This window comes from Taeniopygia guttata, chromosome 2 (assembly GCF_048771995.1).
Source record: "Taeniopygia guttata chromosome 2, bTaeGut7.mat, whole genome shotgun sequence".
Taxonomy (NCBI): Eukaryota; Metazoa; Chordata; class Aves; order Passeriformes; family Estrildidae; genus Taeniopygia; species Taeniopygia guttata.
Genome location: NC_133026.1, coordinates 93,691,450 through 93,709,847, shown reverse-complemented (window position 1 = coordinate 93,709,847; position 18,398 = coordinate 93,691,450).

The following is an 18,398-nucleotide window of genomic DNA, read 5'->3' as shown; positions in this document are numbered from 1 at the left end:
CATTGGGATTTCATTTCTGAATTTCACTTCTGACAACACAAGAAATAAAAAAAAAATAGGGCTACAGATGGCTGAAATTAATGTCATATGCAGTCTCCCTTCTTAAAATATTCAAAATGCTCATACCTCAAGGTCGTTATTTAAATGTTCATTTTAGCCTTCTGCATCGCCTTTAAACAAAGTGCTGGCCTAACACTGCTGTGTCATCTAGACTAGAGAATAATCAAAAATCCCTTGCATTTCCTGGCACTGGGAGGGAGGGTCTTTCATCCAGATTTTGAAAACTAAGAGAGCCTTGCCTTAGGACCACTAATTTCCAGGTGACAGAAACATACTTTGAATACAGCTACCAAAGAAAGCAGGATTATTTTGAATGTTTTTGGTACAGAAGCAAAGCTTCAATTTCTTCTCAAAGCTTTTTGAGGGTGGAGGGGGATTTGCACTGGAGTGTTGAGTTGCATTTGCCTTCAAGGTCTTGCTGCTGAAGTCCTCTTCATCTTGTTCAGTGGGAAGGAAAAGGCTGTGGTGAAGCTCCCTGGTGGTGCACTGTGCTGTGGCAGAGAGGAATAGGCAGAGGGGACTGAAGGCAGAAGAGTACTGCACTGAGAGAAGTCCTGGATCTGGGAAAGTTGACAGGATACATCAGAGCAATCTGGAAAAAAGAAAAACAAAACAGCATCAGGAAAAGAGCGATCCTAAAAGGATGTCTCGAAAACATACTCAAAAAAATTCAAATGAAGGAAAAGAAGGAGAAAGCAGAAGCTCCATCCTTCTCTGCTGTGCGAAATGCCCTGTCTGCAAACATGACTGACATCACTGGGGAAGAATGTAAACTTTGATTTAAAAAAAAAATACTGCTTGCCGCTGCTCCTCTTTGGCAGCACATCTCATTTCTTTAGAGTATTTTTATCTGATTACGTATGTATATGCACATATATAAATATTTTGTTAAAAGCAGAAGGAGGCTTCTCTCTTTCTCCCTGGCACTTGCTACAGTGGCTGTGAAATATCCAAAGGGGGCTTCTCCTGAGAACTTCCATGCATGCTGCTAGAGGAAGAGGAGAGCAAAATGAATTTTATAAAATAGTGGTAATAATAATACAAATAACAAATACACTGCGTAAGAAATGAAGGACTAATTCAAGCTGTGTCCTTTAAACCAGTAATAAATGACCCAGCAGTGGGGAAAGCAGGTTCGTAAATTAAAACTAATGTGGGGGGTGTGTGCGCCCCCCAACTTCCCCCCATTACTCCACCCTAGCCACAAAGATCTACGCTGGGGGCTCGGATGTCTTCCCTCCTTCCCTTCAATCTACCTAGCCAGAGCCCTCTCCCCGCTTGACAGCTACCGCAAGCCCAAACTGACAGCTCTTCAAAATCCACTGAAGAAACCCAGCATTAATTAAGTCATTGCTGGACTGTAATTTCCTTGAGAAGTAAAAAATTCTCACACAAGAAAAGGTTACAGAGACCTTTTCTGTGTCAAAATTACCATGCTGCATGAATATTAATGCTCTTAATGAAGACAACCTTTGCTTCATCAGGAAGGTTCTGGAGCAGGTGCCAAGCCTGAAGTCTCACTCTGTGGATTTTCTACTCTATGAAAGTCAGCACAATGCAATTTTTCCATTAAAATCAACATTTCCCACATGATCGCAGATTTTTTTTCCTTCTTTACAGATATGTGGAAAGAAGGGGGGAAAAATCCCTCTGCTTTGAAATCAAACATTTAAAGGTTTCATTCAACACATTAATCAGTGCTGAGAGAGAGGAGAGGAGGAGGAGGACGAGCTGGAGGAGGAGGAAAAGGAGGGGGTGGAGGGGGGAATCTGCCTTATTTATACAGATCTTGCACACGTTTCCATAGATCACAGCCGTGTCCGTGTTGTGGGCTGCCCCAGGGTGCTGCCAGGCACATCCTCTCCGGAAAGGCTCAATGGGCTCACAGAGGATACTGGGCTGTGGGCTTTGGGAAATGGATGGGGTGGTCACCCTGCCTGGGACATGAGCCTCTGTCTGTCACAAGCCTTTGGGCACTCACCACAGGGACCTAGGACGAGCATCAGGAGTTTTGGCCACCTGGGCCAAAGCGGGTATCACAAAACAGTGGGGAGACTGTGACAAGGGGGCATCCCCCACATAGGGTAAGCGAGGCAGTCCAGATTCTTGGCCACAGGGAGAGCAAGTATGTGCATCAAAGAGTGGAAGAAAAGGCTATTTCTTTTCTCTTTCTAAAGGAAGAGAGGGATTTTGATAGCACTGCACGGGAGAAATTGCACTGCCTTGTGCAGTACTCTTTTAACAGCATTTAGCCTCAAACAAGAGAGGGAAAGAAATTACAAAGAAAAGTGTGGAGAAACACAGAGAGCAGAATAGAGGCTGCAGCTCTAGACTGGAAAGAAAAGCAGGTAAACCTCTTTCTCCTCCTTCAAAAGGAGAAATGATATGAAAACTGTCCATTAATTATGTCTTCTACTTCTACTTATTAGGCATTCATGATCTAATAATGGCTGTGGCTAACTTATAAAAAAAATCGGATTATTTTCTGTTGGGGCATGCAATGCCCTGTATATATTAAAAAGGTAAGCAATGATATATATTTATGGGTACTGATGTAATAGCTATTAGATTTATAATACAGAGAAGAAGCATAATTTTATTAGAAAGAGCAATAGTTCACAATCCTATTATTGTTTATTGCTGACGTCAGTGCTGAACTATAATAAGAATCATGTAACAACTGGAAATAATCATAAAAATGCCGTTTAGATTTGCAAGAAAGTGGATCCTCTAAAACGAAAGTAGGGATTTGAGACCCCTACCTGGCAGCAGCCATTTGGGTTGCTGAAGCCACAGAGATGCAACTCCATGTTTTACCCCCATGGTCCAAGGGCAAGCTTCTTCTTGACCTCAAATGTGTCGTCAGCTTCACTTCAAACACCTGGGCAAGGCTTGGAGGGTGGCCCAAGGTGTTACCACGGGGTGCTTTGTGCAGCGTGGCCCTGTTGGACCATACCACTGCATCCTCCCTGAGAATGCAGGGACACCTGGGGCAGTGGCATCCCCAGTTCAGCTTCCCACTGTGAGCAAAACACAGGCACCAAATTATCCTTTGGGTGCCTGGGCAATGGCCTTGATAATTTGAGTTTATGAAACCTCACATCCTAACAACAGGGAAGGACTTGAACTACCACTCGGCACTTTTTATGGCTAGCCTTTGTTTTATATGAGGATATGCACATCCTATATATATATATGTATAGACTCTAAATCTTTCAGTATAGTTGCCCTAAAAATTTGTTTTCAGGATGTATCTAGAGTTGTCAGCCTTGCTGGTTCCTGGTTCTCTACTTCTCTCTATTACTTTCTTTTTTCTCTTCTTTCTAGCAGGTTTTTTTGGTTTTTTTTTTTTGTTTTGTTTGTTTTTTTTTTTTCCTTTAGAGCAGTGTCTGCTGACCTTCAGGCTCCAAAATTAACTCATTCTCCCAACATCTGTGAATTATTAATGAGGGTATTTCAGAAAGTTCCTTAGCCACTCACTTTAAAACTCCAGAGTGCAAATTAATAGAGCTGTTTTTGGGAAAGCTTAATTTTAGCAGGTGCTGCCTCAGATCTTCCTTTGTAGCAGAGATAAACGTTCTGCTCCTGCAGAAACGTCAGACGGGATAGCTACACCCTCCAGCTTCATTGCAAATTCAGAACAAAAGTGTCTAGTCAACACTTCTGATCTTCCTTTGTTAAACCCTGCAATGCTGTGAGCTGTCTCTAGCAATGGTCCCACAACTGTTCACAGTTTTTTTGCTCATTTTAAAGTGTTCTTTTATTATCCATCATTCCACTGGCCACTGATTCTTCATTGCTTTCTTTTAATTCTCTCCGTGTGCGTGCGTGTGTGTGTGTGTGTGTGTAGGAAGAGAATACATAATAATGTCAGAGTAAGGACTAGAGGGATGCTGTGTTTGGAGGAGGTAAAAGTGGTGGTCGACAGGGCTCTCAGTGGTAAAGGAAGAGGCTGAGGTGCTTCGTGGCTGGACTGGCAGCAGGTTCTGCGGAGAAGATGGTGGAGGAGGTGCCAGACAAGCATAGTGAGGGAGAACAATGCTCCTGAGCCCATTTTCCTGATCCTGGTGGGATTCAAGTAAAAGACACTGTCAGGATGTAATCTGTGACCACATGCTGGGTGAAAAACTCTGGCCCTCCAGTAAACCTTGCCTCCTATGCCCTTCCTCCCTCTTACTAACCCTCTTCTGCCCAAACCACTTGTTCCTGCTCAGGACCTGATGCTCCTTGGCCCTGCCAAATTTCCCCACCGAAAACCCCAAATCCTCAAATTTTCACCTACTGTCAGCCACCATTGTCCCTTTTCCTAGACAGCTGAATGCCTGGTCTGATCACGAGTCTATGGAAAGAGATACTTTCCAGCTTCTCTTCAAAATATTAATGGGCTCAGCCACTGCCAAAGTAAGAAGGAAGTAGGACAGGCAGTCAGCAAGTACCACAACCTTAGAAATCTGATTCCATGAGCAGAACCTGCACTAAAAGCTTCAGCTGTGGTGCTTTGATATGAAGGTGTTAGAAAGAAAGAAAGGTTTGCAAATGTTGATGTAGCCAAAATCACACTGAAACAAAGCAGGGATAGGAACAGAATATTTAGTTCTTTCTCTCCACTAAATTGTCTGCATTAAAATAACTAAAATAGATAATCTTACAAATTAATGGAATTTCATATTTCCAGAGAATTAGGTAATACTGTGTCCTGTAATGATACAAATATTCTTATGGGACATGATATCACACTTAAAACTCTAAATTTTTAAAGGTTTTTCAGTTACTTTATACCAGCAGAGTGTCTTCAGAATGAACTAGATTTGCTATTCCATCTGAAGAACAAAGAGAAAAATTTATAGAAGATCAAACAAATAAAAATACATTGAGAAAGACAGTAAGTGATGTCAACGCACTAAGAAATTAAAAACTTTGCATTAGTGTCTGAGCTTTTTTGTTGGTACCCAGGTATTATAAATAATAAACTAAACCGAAATTGTACATATTATGAAGCTGCATTTTTCTGTAGGGGTTCTGGTGACATGTACAAACCACGCGAGCTTTACTCCTGTGGCTTATCCATGTCACTGATCCCCCTCTATAAAAGTAAAGAAGGGAGGTGCAGTGGGGAGGGGTGAAACTTGTGTGGAATCAATTCCTTCTTTTGCCTACATTTGTTTCCACATTACCTGACAAGCCTTGCCCATGTCTGTGCCGGAGTCTGCCTTGGGATAAATGAACTTCTGCAGCAGAGAAATTAATCTTGTGAAAAATGCTTGGTTTGGGTCATTGGAACTATTTGAGAAATATTTTGCTGAAAAATAGAGGGGAAGCTCAACTGAAGTGGAAAACCTGAGGTGAAGTTTATTTGTAACTGATAAAGAATGATAATCTCTATTTTGTCTGTGTCTTTGTTTTTCTTAAGACTGCTTGTAATCAGCTCATTTCAGCCTTAAATGCTGCTTCCTTTCTTTTCACAAGTAATTCCACAAGGAAGAAAAAAACGGCAACAGAATTCATCATGATCTAATCGTCATAAAATCCATATACCTTTAAATATAACTTTCAAATTAGCCTGTGGCTGAGAAATTATTGTGAGGTGATTTCTGTTAGGTTTATTTGAGGTAGATCTGAACACAAAGGAGTCTCAGGCTTTTCTCGGGGAAGGCTGGGGTCTGCATCTGTTGCCATCACTGTGTCCTGGCCCAAGCACTCACTGGCTTTGGGATGTTCAAACAATAGCTCTGAAATGCATCCCTCAGATCTATATGTTGTGCAAGAGGATGTCTCCTGAAGTTTTGATCTGGAAGAATGGAAGTTGAGGAGACTTAGCATCTGCTGTGCACCTTGTAGTATGGCATTTTAAATTTGCTTTAAAACATAGGGGAGTTTGTTCATGGAGAATCTTTCGGGATGCTGAACACAGTGGTCCTGCCTCCCAAATGATCCTGCCAGGATCACTGCAGGAGACTTACCCCCTGTCCCCCACCATGCCTGATACCTTGATCCCAGAGAGCTGGAATGGTGAATGTCCCTTCTGGCTCTTGCTGTCCTCTTAGAAAATCCCTGGCTAATCAGAAGGCTTGTTTGTGGTGCAGCTCCTTGTCTCACAAGTACTACAGATGCCACTTCGCTGCACCTAAACTGCTTACGAGACAGCACTCTTATCTAATAAGACATAGCACAGCCATACATATTTATTTATATTTGAACTCTTGCCCTCTGTACTATACTGCAGGTCATGCATCTGCTCCAACACCACCTTATTAATTTTCTACTACTCTTCTCCATGGTGGCAACAGTGTTTCAAAGCCTGAAAGGAATATTTTTCCTTTTTCTCACTTTGATCTGTCTCTTTAACTCTTTAGCTGCTGAAAGGAGAGGAGTCTGGGCTTCCTGAGCACAGTATCGCAGCACTCCTTGTTGGGAATCAGGACACAGCCAGGTTCTCCAGACAATGTCACTTCTCCACTTGTGTAATACATTACTGTTCTGTTTTGTACCTTGCTAATTAGAAAGCAGGAAAGAAAAAAATATATTTATATATAAAAGAGCTCCCATCTGACAGACTCAAATTACAAAAGTATTCTGATATAAATTATTTAATCAGTGGGGGAAAAAAAGAAAGTCACAGTACTAACTATCATTTCTAGACAGAGTATTAACAACCATTTCTTTCATTGGCTTCTGGTGTCTTATTTTGCGCACCCATCACCAATAAGAAGCTCTTGCATGATGTTTACCATAAAATATGACTTTCATCTCTTTGTCTTTGCATTCGCTTGCTTCATTTACCTACCTAATGTATAAAAAGTTTTTAATTTGCCTCCCTCCCTTCCTCTTCTGTCACTAGCACTCTTGAAAACTTCTGGAAGAAAAAAGTAAAGACTTTAATTCATATATGGGACCCCATTCTGCCAGCCAGATCTGCCAGTCTTTGAAATACATTCCATGAACAAGGGGTTGTTTGAAGGTGTGATCGCAGCTTTATGGCAAGGTTGCAAGCCGGCAGTAGGAAACCATTCTGACAGATGTGCTGATCTCCAAATATGAAGCTCTGTCTGGATGGATGGGCACAGGGATGCCACAGGCTTTCTCGGGGCAGCTGTCCCCAGCAGCAGAGGGAAAAGCACTCGGGGCCTGAGCTCCGCCTGGGGCAGAAGTGCCCTCACAAAGGTGTCCTCCTTTGCAGGGATCACTTTTAGTGCCCTGAGGTTATGCCTGCCCTCAAGGGCACCTGTCCAGAAGTCAGGCCTGATGTGCCCAGTCACCTGCTGGCCAGTGACTGGAGCCAGGCTGTCAGCCCAGTGCTTTCCTCGAGGTGGGCTCGTGTCCTCAGCATGTGCATGGCAGCTTGGGGAGCCAGGTCATTTTTCCTTTCACTCTCTAAAAGTCAAGCTCAGAAGTTGAATAAGCTCCATCATAAAGAGGCCTTGAGTGGCACAGCTTTCACAAAACAACCATTGGTACTGCGTAGGGCTGAGTCAGCCCGAAAGGTGGACAGCAGCTCTTCAAATTATAAGGAGACCCAGACTCCTTCCAAAAGCCCAGAGGTATCCAAGGATATTGCACAAGAGTTTCCTTGGGTGTATGTGCTGCTGTGAGGCCAACAAAGCTGCGTTACACAAAAACAGTGGGCAAATCCCTGTAACCACCCATGGGCTCCTGGCAGGCTACAGAGCAAGTTTTCTCATCTAAGAACCTGAGACAATGAGTGAAAGGTATTTTAAAAGATCAGGAATGGCAACATGCACCAAAACGTGTTCATGTATCAATTTTGCCAAATCTGAAGGCTGAGCTGGGATGGGTAACCCTTGAGTCAATACCTGTGTCTGATAAGAGTAGAAACATATTATTTTCTGATCACTTGGTGGGTGAATACATTTTGTTTGCCTGCTGAGAATATACATAATAAAAATCAGACAGTAAATTGCTTTTCCTTTTTCAGTTATGCCACTACTCTCTCTCTCTCTCTCTCTCCCTCTCTCCCTCTACATATATGCATTGCAGGTTTGAAATCCATATCCTGTTGTTGGATAAACAGCTGAAGATATTAAGATTTTCATGGAAATCTTCCACTTTTCTTCCTATGATCTGCGACTGGGTTAGAAGTGGGTTTCAAAGTGCTACCTAGAAAAAAATAATACTAAGAAGAAATTAATAAGGCAGAAGGCACCTGTGTCCCAGTGCTCTCTGGGCACATGAGTACTGTGACATGGCAGGGCTGTTCCCTCTGAAGCTGGTTCCCACTGACCTCGCAGCGGAGTACAGCACAAGCAAGACCAGTGGTTCACACTTGCCAAGCTCTCTGGGGCTGCTTTTGTTGCCCAGCTGTACCCCCAGTACCATGAGGGAGTATGTGGAGCCCTAAGCCTTCCCTGCATCCCCTGCAACATCATTTTCCTCATTAAATCTGGCCCATCAGGCCCATCCCTGCTGTGCCAGTGGGAAGGTGATAGTCCCTAGCAAGTGACATAGGTTCTGCATTCAATTGCTCTTGCAGGGGGAAAAAGGTCCAGGTGTTTTGTCCACAGCAGAGCTGCTGCTAATAGCATCCTTCTGCTCCTCTCTCTCTTCCTCACTACCACCAGATGCTGGAAGTATGAAATAAAGCTAATTTTTCTGACATAATACATTAAGATCTTGAAAGTTTATGCCAGGCATAGTAAAATGAAAACCTCTTGGCACAACAGAGGTGAAGTGTTGCCTGTTTGTGAGCAGGAAGGGAAGTTTCTGCTCATGTTATCTTATACAATGAACAACGTCAAATGGGGCTGTCTGCAACCCCTGCCCTCTCTGCTACTCCCTCCTGCCCCTCCATCCTTGCCTGTGTCCCATGTTCAGAGGCAGACAAGGCTCAGAATTTAAGAGAGGTGATTGTTTTCCACCTTACCTTGCTGCTGTGGTGATGCTGCCTTAACCTCAGCTCACATCAGGGGACTGTCTCCCCAGAGGTGATGCAAGTCGCTCTCTGGACGAAAGCAGCCTTTGTGCTCATTCAGTGAGGATGGGGAAAAGAAAGGTGTGCCTCCTTTACAGATATGCAGTGAAAATATCAGAAGCAAAGAGCTACAAGCCCTGGGTTACCCAGGATGGGGTGGGAGAAGACACCTTCTCTAGGGGGAATTGCTACTTGAAGCTTTTAACCAAATAAGTGACATCAGGTTGCCAAATCTGCCAGCAAAGGCAGCAAATGTGGCTTCTGGGAAAGAGAGACAACTGAAACAAAATCCTGGAAGGGTCTCAGGATGGCTGGTGGAGGAAAGTTCAGCCTTCATCCACACACAGTTGTGTGCCACTTCTTCATTTTTGTGTACAAACACATGTAGTGCCAGCTGCCTGTGTGGGAGTTTTATTGTCTTGCTTGAAAGGTACAAGCTGAGAAGTCAGGGCAATATTAAGCACCGTTTATTAAATGAGGGAGGCTTTAATCTGCTCTAGAGATACTAAATATTTGATTTAGCAGAAGCTTGGACAAATATCAAAAAAACACATTTTATTATTTGAATTGAATTTTACCAAGGAGAAGGTGGGACCACCTAATGCTAATAGAAAGAGTTGATCCCAAGCACTTTAGAAATGTAGGCGCAAGATGCTTTTTTTCCTTAAGAAAACTTTTAACACACCTACAGAAGTGCAGAATGAGAAAACCTTTGTCAGATGTCTAATTGACTGGGTAAGGGTTGAGACGAACACTCCCTTGGAAAAAAAAATGGGAAAACAATTCCAAAAGTCCTATCAAAATAGAGCATCTGCAAGCAAAAAGAGATGAAGCCCCTGAGTCATAAAAGGGTATGTTGTGCTTGTACTCTCACTGTGCCCATACCAAAGTACTGCTTTGGAATATTCTGATCACCAGGATACCAGTGGATTTTGGCCTGGCCCACTCTGGCTGCTCTTAAATTGAAACTTGTACTGATTGAGTTAAACCAATGGACACTTACTGTGCTGAAGAATGATGTGCTTTTCTCCAGCCTGACACTGGTACTAATTAATTTAGAGTAAACAGAAATAAAAATGGTACAAAGTACAGTAAAAGTATCCAGCTTGCAGTGATTTAATGAAATCAGTTCACACTCAGATAAAACCAGTGCAACTTAGCACACAGATAAACACCAAGAGAAACTGATTACATGTCCAAACAAAGACATGAAAACATGAAATCAGTTGGACAGTAAAGAGGGTCAATAGTAAAACAGATTATATTGTCCAAAAAGAATGACTTTTTTTCCTTTCTTCTTGTTTTCACTGATTTTTTATTGTTTTGGCTTGGTTTTGGTGTGGTGCTGCTCAGTGTTTCCACCTCAACCTCTCCCCTCGATAGAAAAGCCTGGAGTATTTATTTGTCCTTTTCCCCAGACATTATCACTCCTTTCCTCTGCATCAGCTGGTACCACCTGCATAGAAGCAAGCAGATCTTCGAGGAGAATCAAATATCCCACGGGCAAACTGGTTTTCTTTGTTTATAACACTCTGCCAAGCACATCTTTAAAGGTGGGGGGGCTTGTTGGTTTGTTTATTTTTTAAATGCCTTTAAAGCCAAGAACCTCTAAGATTTCCAGAGATTTTTTTTTAGCATCTGACTTCTATCCAGCTTCTGCAAATGCAGCTGCCTGCTCTGAAGACATCCAGTCTTCCACACACGGTGGTGTGCCATGCAGACAGATGCTCAACCACCAACGCACACAAACAGAAAATGTGGGTTAGGAGATGGGGACAAGACTGACCTAGAATGGCTGGAAGCTGAGACTCCCAGACAAGTCAATATATGGACTGCAGCATCAGCAGGATGAGCACAAGCAAACAATCACAGATTGCTGCTGCACTTATCACCAGACTGGAGGTCTCCACCAGGAAAAGGAAGAGGTGCCACCTTTAGTGTCACAGGGAGGCAAGCATGGTTGCACTCCTTGTATTCTTGGTACAGTCCTTGGGCTGCCAGCCCAAAAGTCCACTCCTGTGTGGAAGGTGGTGAATGTGGAGCTCAAAGTCAGGAGGGGGTCAGATGCTGTCCTGAGCTCTCATCAGCTCAGGCATAGCAGCCTCCTTATCTACGAGGGCAGGTCAGAGCTCCGTGGGCTGATGCAAGAGGGTGAAAGCGTTCTCACTCCTGCTACCCATGCAGTATTATCCCCTTACACCTAGAAATTTGCTTTGCCCTGAGCAGCTTCAGCTACTGGACAACGTTTACCTCTCAGTATCAAGCATGTCATCTTTGACCATTTTGCCCGCATTTCAAGGATTGACAAATTGATCCCAAATGCTGCTTTTGAAGCACTTTCGGGAGGGTGGGAAATGTATTTCAGTATACTAATAGCACAATTTCCTCTGAGAGAATTAAAATATATATTGTGGCCTCTCCAGATTTGTAACTGAGACTTTAGATTCTTTTGATATTTGTTTTATCCAGATTCACATACTGCCCACCACACCTGGCATGGCTGGGTATCTGCTGCACCGTTCTGGGCCCTTCCTGGCTTATTCTGTTCATGAATCTATTATGTGGGCTACTCTTTTCCTATGTGCAGCTATTTGGTGATGACAGTGGGAGTTTTGCACACACAGAGTCCATAGAACTCACTGGCAATCCACAGAAGCAGTTTTTCTGGTGTTTTTTGTTGTTGTTGTTGTTTGGGGGTTTTTTGGGTTTTTTTTTTTTGGGGTTTTTTTTTTTGTGGTATGGAAAAAACTCTTCTTATGAAAACAGATAACATCAAGTGCCTGAGGCCTTTGCCCTAGGTGTCTCAAAAGGAAAGGCACTTAAAAAATGTGCAAAGCAGCAGCTCAAACCTCCCACAGTGCTGAAAAGAAGACTAAATATTCTTAAGAAAATGTTGGGTTTGTTCCAATTTCTCCAGAAGCACTTACCAAACCCACTTCCACATTTTCAGGCACTGTTTTTGGAAACTCAGCATTTAGGTACTTTGAATGAGAACAGCATGGTCAGCTGGACCACCTTATGTGAACATAAATTTATAATTACTGGACATGAATCTATTTTCCCTGTGAAAAATACCTGTAGTGGCTCCACTGGAGCCATGTGGAATCACACTGCTCTAAAGCCAGAGGAGAGTCCAGCCTCTAAGATGCACTTCACTTTACAAAGCATGTGCTATTAATTAACCAGGAGAAATGGCTGCTCATTTGCTTTTCTGCTATATGAAGATTAAATGTCTCTTAACTCAGCATCAGTCTCAACTATCTCTCTTCAGATTTGCTCTATGAAGCTGTCTACAAAATACAGGGTAAATGGTGGATGAGTGTGGGCAGCAGGGATGACTGAAATAGAGTGAGCCGTGCCGAAGAGAGATGAAATTTGAGGAGAAACCATCCATATGCCAGATGAAGAAAAACCATCACATTTCATGAATTCTGAGCAGGTCATCTTCAAAGAGAAGGATTCTTAGAAAATAAAATGGTTTCTTATTTTGCACACACAGAGACCATGGCATTCACGGGCAATCCACAGAAGCACTTTAACTTTTTTTTTAATACGGTATGGAAAAGAGATCAGAAGCACAGCAGAGGCACCCAGTTATGGGGGGATTTAGATACCAGCAGACCAAAGGGATTCTGATTTCCCACTCTGCTGCCTGTCAACACCTCAGGCCAACGTGACTTTCTGTCCTGGCCTCTTTCCTGTAGTCCTTACACACCTCTTCTCTGAAATGCCGAGGATGAGACTGGAGCATCTTGGGAAATGCAAACAGGAGACATGATATGCAATAGTTTGTAAAAGCATCATATCTTGGATGTCCTTCATCTAAGAAAAAGGCAGAAATTTTTTCTTGGAGCTGCCCTAAATAATAAATTGATGCTAACAGCACAAATGAATTCTTATGTGGTTTGGAAGCAATAAAGACTCTCAACCACTAGACTGGTCCAATTCCTCCTTTTCTTTGCTTTTGGTCTAGTGAATTGAAAGGCCACCGCAGATGTTAGTACCACAAATATTCATGTTCTACTCAGAAACTCAGCCTTTTTTATTTGATGATTTCTTCAAATGAACATAGCTTTTCACAAGGAAGAAGGAGACCATCAAGCTTCTGGGAAAGGTTATGAGTTTCTTCAAACAGACCCCAGTGGAACTTTTCTGTTTTCCTAGTAAAATATCTCCCCTTTTTTTCCTCTCTTTTTTTTTAACATTTTTCACATCTTACCTTTCAGGCTGATATTTCTTCAGGTAAAGATATTTCTTGAACTATTCTCCCCTTTTAAATTGTACACATTTTCTCTATATTCCCACTGCTTCACTAGGCCCATGTGGTGCCCATCAGAGCTACTCCCTCCAGTTGCCTCACAGGCAATATACCGAATCATCAGATGACCAAAGGTAACATTAGCTCCTTAGACATTCATGCACAGCTCTTCAGTTGCTGAGCTCCCCTGTCTGTGGAGGACATGCCTTTGAATGTAGAAAAGCAGAAAACACACAGCTATGGAGAAAAGGGAACCACGGGGACCAGTGAAGCATCTCTGAGAAAAAAAAAAATCTTAGAATAAAGATGAATCTTACATAAAAATGAATCTTACAATGAATCTTAGCTAGAATAATTTCCATTCCAAGAAGCAAGATTTTTTTTATGCAGATACAGAAACAAAACTTGGAACTCTCTTGTTTTTTGAGTCATCTTCATTTCTAGCTAGTGGTTACAATAAGCTTCTTTTCAGCATGTAGATCCCCACAGCATTACTGCAGACTCTAGCAAGGAGAATGGCTGGAGGTAGCACCTTCCAGAAGTAGCACCTACGACAGAAATTTGGAAGTCCGGGAAGTGTTGGACGAAACTTTAAAGCAACCTGATTTAAGAGTGCTTCATCTGCCACAGGGAAACCTGTATAATTTTATGTCTGCTTGATGTATGTGGTGAAGTGTTTACACCCTTAATTCATTTCTCAGGAAATGAACTGGGGAGCTTAAAATCTCTTGGAATCAGGCGAGCAGCAGTCAATTGGCAAAATCCCATGTGGTCCATATCCATGTACTGGGAGAAACCTCCACTGTCCTGCATGAAGTTCCACTGCTGGTTTTAAGCACTGCCCCCAAAATTTGAGTATTTTCAGTTACCACTGGATTAAGTGGTAAACAAGGGTGTTCATGATCACCCAGCAGCATGTTGGTTGAGAGCAAACAGCAGCAAGTATGTAACTTGCAGCCTTTCTGAAGACAAATAAGCGTCATGAGCCACTTATGTGGAAAACAAGTTGTCCAACTCTGCAAATAGTTAGACCTCCTGCAATCAGCACAGTAAGAGACTTGCTTAATGGGTAAGACGAACTCTTTATTCCAAATCATTATGTTTTGGGCCCTGCTTTTTGGTTTTGAATTTCTGAATGACTATGGAAACTCATCTCTGAAAAATGTCTACCACAAAATGAACGAAACCCTCATAAAGATTTTAATCCTCCTATTTAATATGCGCAACAGCGGGTGCTGTGCTGTGGGTCTGAAGAGGAATATTAGCCACTCCAAGCTATATTTAGATTGCCAACAAAAAGTAAGAGGCAAAATGTCTTCATGTAGATTCCTGCCTCCTTTTAAAAGGAAAAAACCATCATCATTCTAAAAGTGCAGCTGAGCAAAAATCGGGGGGGAAGTTAAAAAAAAAAAAAAGAAACAGTGAATTATGTGATGTGGTGTTTTTACCAACTGTCTAAATAAAGGTTTAGTGAGTCACTGTGGAAAACAGAAAATCTTTCTTTATTTTAAGAGCTGCAGTTGAAGAGATTTTTATGAAAAATCTTCCCTTAGGTTTGTAACTTAAATGTTGCCCATCTGCTCTTGCCTTCCTCGTCTGCATTTACAGTAAATCTGAGATTTCCTTTTTCAAAAATAACATTTGAAAAAAAAAAAGTACAGTTTTGGCCAACAGTGTTTGTAGAGATGCAGAGAAATCTAACTTAGAGTGCCTGCACCTAAAGTGATGTTTCCCTTTTGGTGCATACTATAGGCAAGAAATTTTCTGCTGTGGGCTCTGTGTTACCTTCAAGTTCCCTGTAGGATTTTCTGGTTTCTGGAAGAGAAAGTGAAATTGAAGCTTGAATCCTGATTAGATAGGGTACCCATTTGCCAAATTTTAGGGAAAGAAAAGAGATTGGTCTCCCTGGGATCAGGACCAGAATGCATTGAAACTGGTGGGAAGATCCCAGGCACCTATGGAGACAGCTGTATGGTGGAGCAGTGAGAAGCTCTACTCTGTGTCCCCTGATAATCTCATTGCCAAATCATGTGCCTTGCTTGCAGTTACCGTGGCTGATGAGCAATGCCAATCCCTCAGCACAGAGGATGAGAGGATGGGATCCTCATTGCTCTCATATACTTATGAGTATGATAAGACTTTTTTTTTTTTCCTTTTCTTATTATATTCTCACATATGAAAGAGGCTTCAGGTCCTGGCTTTGAATTAAATCCAGAGTAACTGCACCAGAGACAATTTATTTTTTTGTGGTGGAAAAACAGGTAGAAATTATAATCAGGCCCTTTAGTGCTGTCCCTGAGAGGAAGGGTGGCTTACAAAGCATCACCTCTGGGTGTGGTGTGTTACTGGGGTCTAGCCATGCCTGGTCATCAGTATGGAGACAGAAGTGACTTACTCTTCAAGGATAACCTGTGAGGAAGGGATGCAAAAGCAGGATACTTCACCCACTCCCAACTTGTATTTCTGTCTCTGACTCCTATTATTAATGAACTCATTCACTTTCATAAAAACAACTACACAAGATCTTCTAACCATATCTATAAAACTATTTAATGCTCTTTTCGAAACAAGGCATCCTACAGCCATAGTAATTGAAGTTTTACTAGACCTTTAAATGAGAAGCAGCTACTTATTAAGTTTTGATATGGTGAGCTGATTAGACAAGTTAAACATAAAGGCACAATTTATGCATAGTCTATAACCACATGTGCATGTAGTGCAGTTCTTACACTGGTGTTTGGCTCTCACTGCAATAGGAAATCCTGTTAGGTACACAGTTTTATGCCACTTACAGGTTACAAGTAGTAAAGCGAAAAATGCTGGGTTTTACGGGAAAATAATATTCATAAATCTCCAGCAGTGAATTACAGTATAACTCAGAGCTGTCTTTGTTTTGCTGCTGCTATGAATTCAATTCTGTTGCCAGTGCAGAAACAATAAACACAAAGACCAAAGTGGAAACCACTCCCCTTGCATTTGGCAAGTGCTTATATCCAATTTACAGCTGGACTCTGAAAACAGCTTCTGAAACAGTGCTAATAACAAAGAAGTTCCCACAGATGCTCATTTTTTGCCTCCTAGCAAAGAGAAGCAGTCCATTGTGTACAAGTTAAAGATTTCTTCTTATGCTTTACCTGGTTTTCCCAGTTCATCTGTCTCTGTTCTCTTTCGATGTGAATCATATTTATTTGCCTTTTGTCTTATTAGGCAGCTGGCTTAGGGCGCCGTGTTTTAAAGAGGTCTCCCTTGTATAGTTCTCACAAGAGAGACACTTGCTGCCTAAACAGTCCTCTGAACTTAGCTTCTCCTGATCTGGTGTAATTATGTTTTTGCCAGTTGATTTGGTTATAGTCATGTACCAAATTCAGGATCAGAGCTCTGCTGTGACCATAAAAGCAGTTTTGTTATTTTAAGTATGCAGGCTTTTACCATCACTGTCATTAGTGGAATGATCTCAGGGAACTCAAATGATCTAATTTGTTGAGATGCATCACCCACAGGCAAAATGGTCAGTACAACCTTGTTTTGTCAGATCTTGGTTGATTACAATATAGCACACATCAAGAAAAGAGTTGGCATGTGCTTTCATTACACTGTGTTTGTGTGGCTCACATTGTAATAGTGACACTGAGCTGCTGTATGGGCATTTCCACTAACACCTTTATAACTGCATTTAAAAGCAACTCAGAAACTGATTCTTGAAAGACTTCACACATGCATAACATTAGGAGCCCCAGCAGCAGTGTGGGCTGTTTGTGTGCTTAAGTACCTTGCTGATTCAGGGCCATAATGAGTGAAAGAGTAAAGACATATGAAGAACAGTTACCAAAAAATTAATCATTTATTCTGCTTCTGACATAAGAGGATTACCCCAGGTAACTGGAAGGAATGTCTTCCCCTGTGCAGCATTGAACAAACAGCAATTTTCTCCTAACACAACAAGCATTGGCCAATATTCAGCTGCAGACTAATAGTCTTATCTGGTGTGAGGAGCCTTATCTGTGATTTGTTAGCAGGTGTGTGATGCTGCAACTAAAATGTTGCACCACAAAGTGACAACACCAAGTGGCTTAAAGAGAACTGTTTTTAGCTTACACTGATGTAGGCAAAGAAAAAAGGAGGACTTAATTACACTTAAACACCTGAACTAGATTTGGGTTTCAACCTCCTTCAAATACTCAGTAGAGGTTTGGGAGCTGTAGAGTGAATTTAAGTCTCTCTCCAACTGGTTTGTTTTTCTTCCATACCTCCTGAAGTCTCTTTGGAAGTAGTTCACAAGCCCCAGATGTCCCCAGATTCAGGCTGAAAGATTTTTGCTTTAAAAGCATCAGGAAGTCTCTAGGAAGAGCAAGTGAGCTGTTTAGGATCTCATATGGACAATAAAGACTTTGAATATATTACTTTAAATATTTTGAATATTATGCCAGCAAAAAAAACCAAACAAACAAAAAAAACTTTTGAACTGAAATTGAGAACTGGTATCTTGAAATAATAAAAGATTTCCTCAAATTGCCAAGTTCCAGTATACACAAGAGAAATGGTTGTGTTTGTTGTGTTTTCTTTAAATATGATATTCTGGACATTGCCTGGCATTTTGGTACTTACAGTCTTTCTCAGAAGAACAAAATGTAACAGTAAAATGTACCAAAGTGATACTTTGAAGGCGAGCATATATATTTCTTTATTTCTTAGTTCTAGCATAGTCACAATTTTATAGTTTTCTACTTCTTATATCTGAACACAGAAACTTATATAAATTCAAAACGCAATCAGGTAGAATATAAAATAAATATATAAGATAAACTACTATGAATATGATAAATGCATCTCTTTGAATTGTATAATTTATTAATAAGTGTTTTCTAGTTAGCTCAATAAGCTCCTTAATAACTGTGAGCTGAAGACCAGGTGAAACAAAGGGACTGATGGAAGATCTCTTTGCATCTGCATTAATCTCTGCGCTATTTAGAAACGCAGAGCATTGCTGCTGAGAAGAGGCTCCACAAATGTCCAACATTTGAAATTAAAGTTACTCATACAGGACTGGCCTGCTGGGAGGTCCAGGGCATAAAAATTCTCATTCCCTCCTACCTTGTTTATCTGAGTGTGGTTAGCCAGCATGTCACTCCTAGGGGGATGAAGGCTGGAAACAAC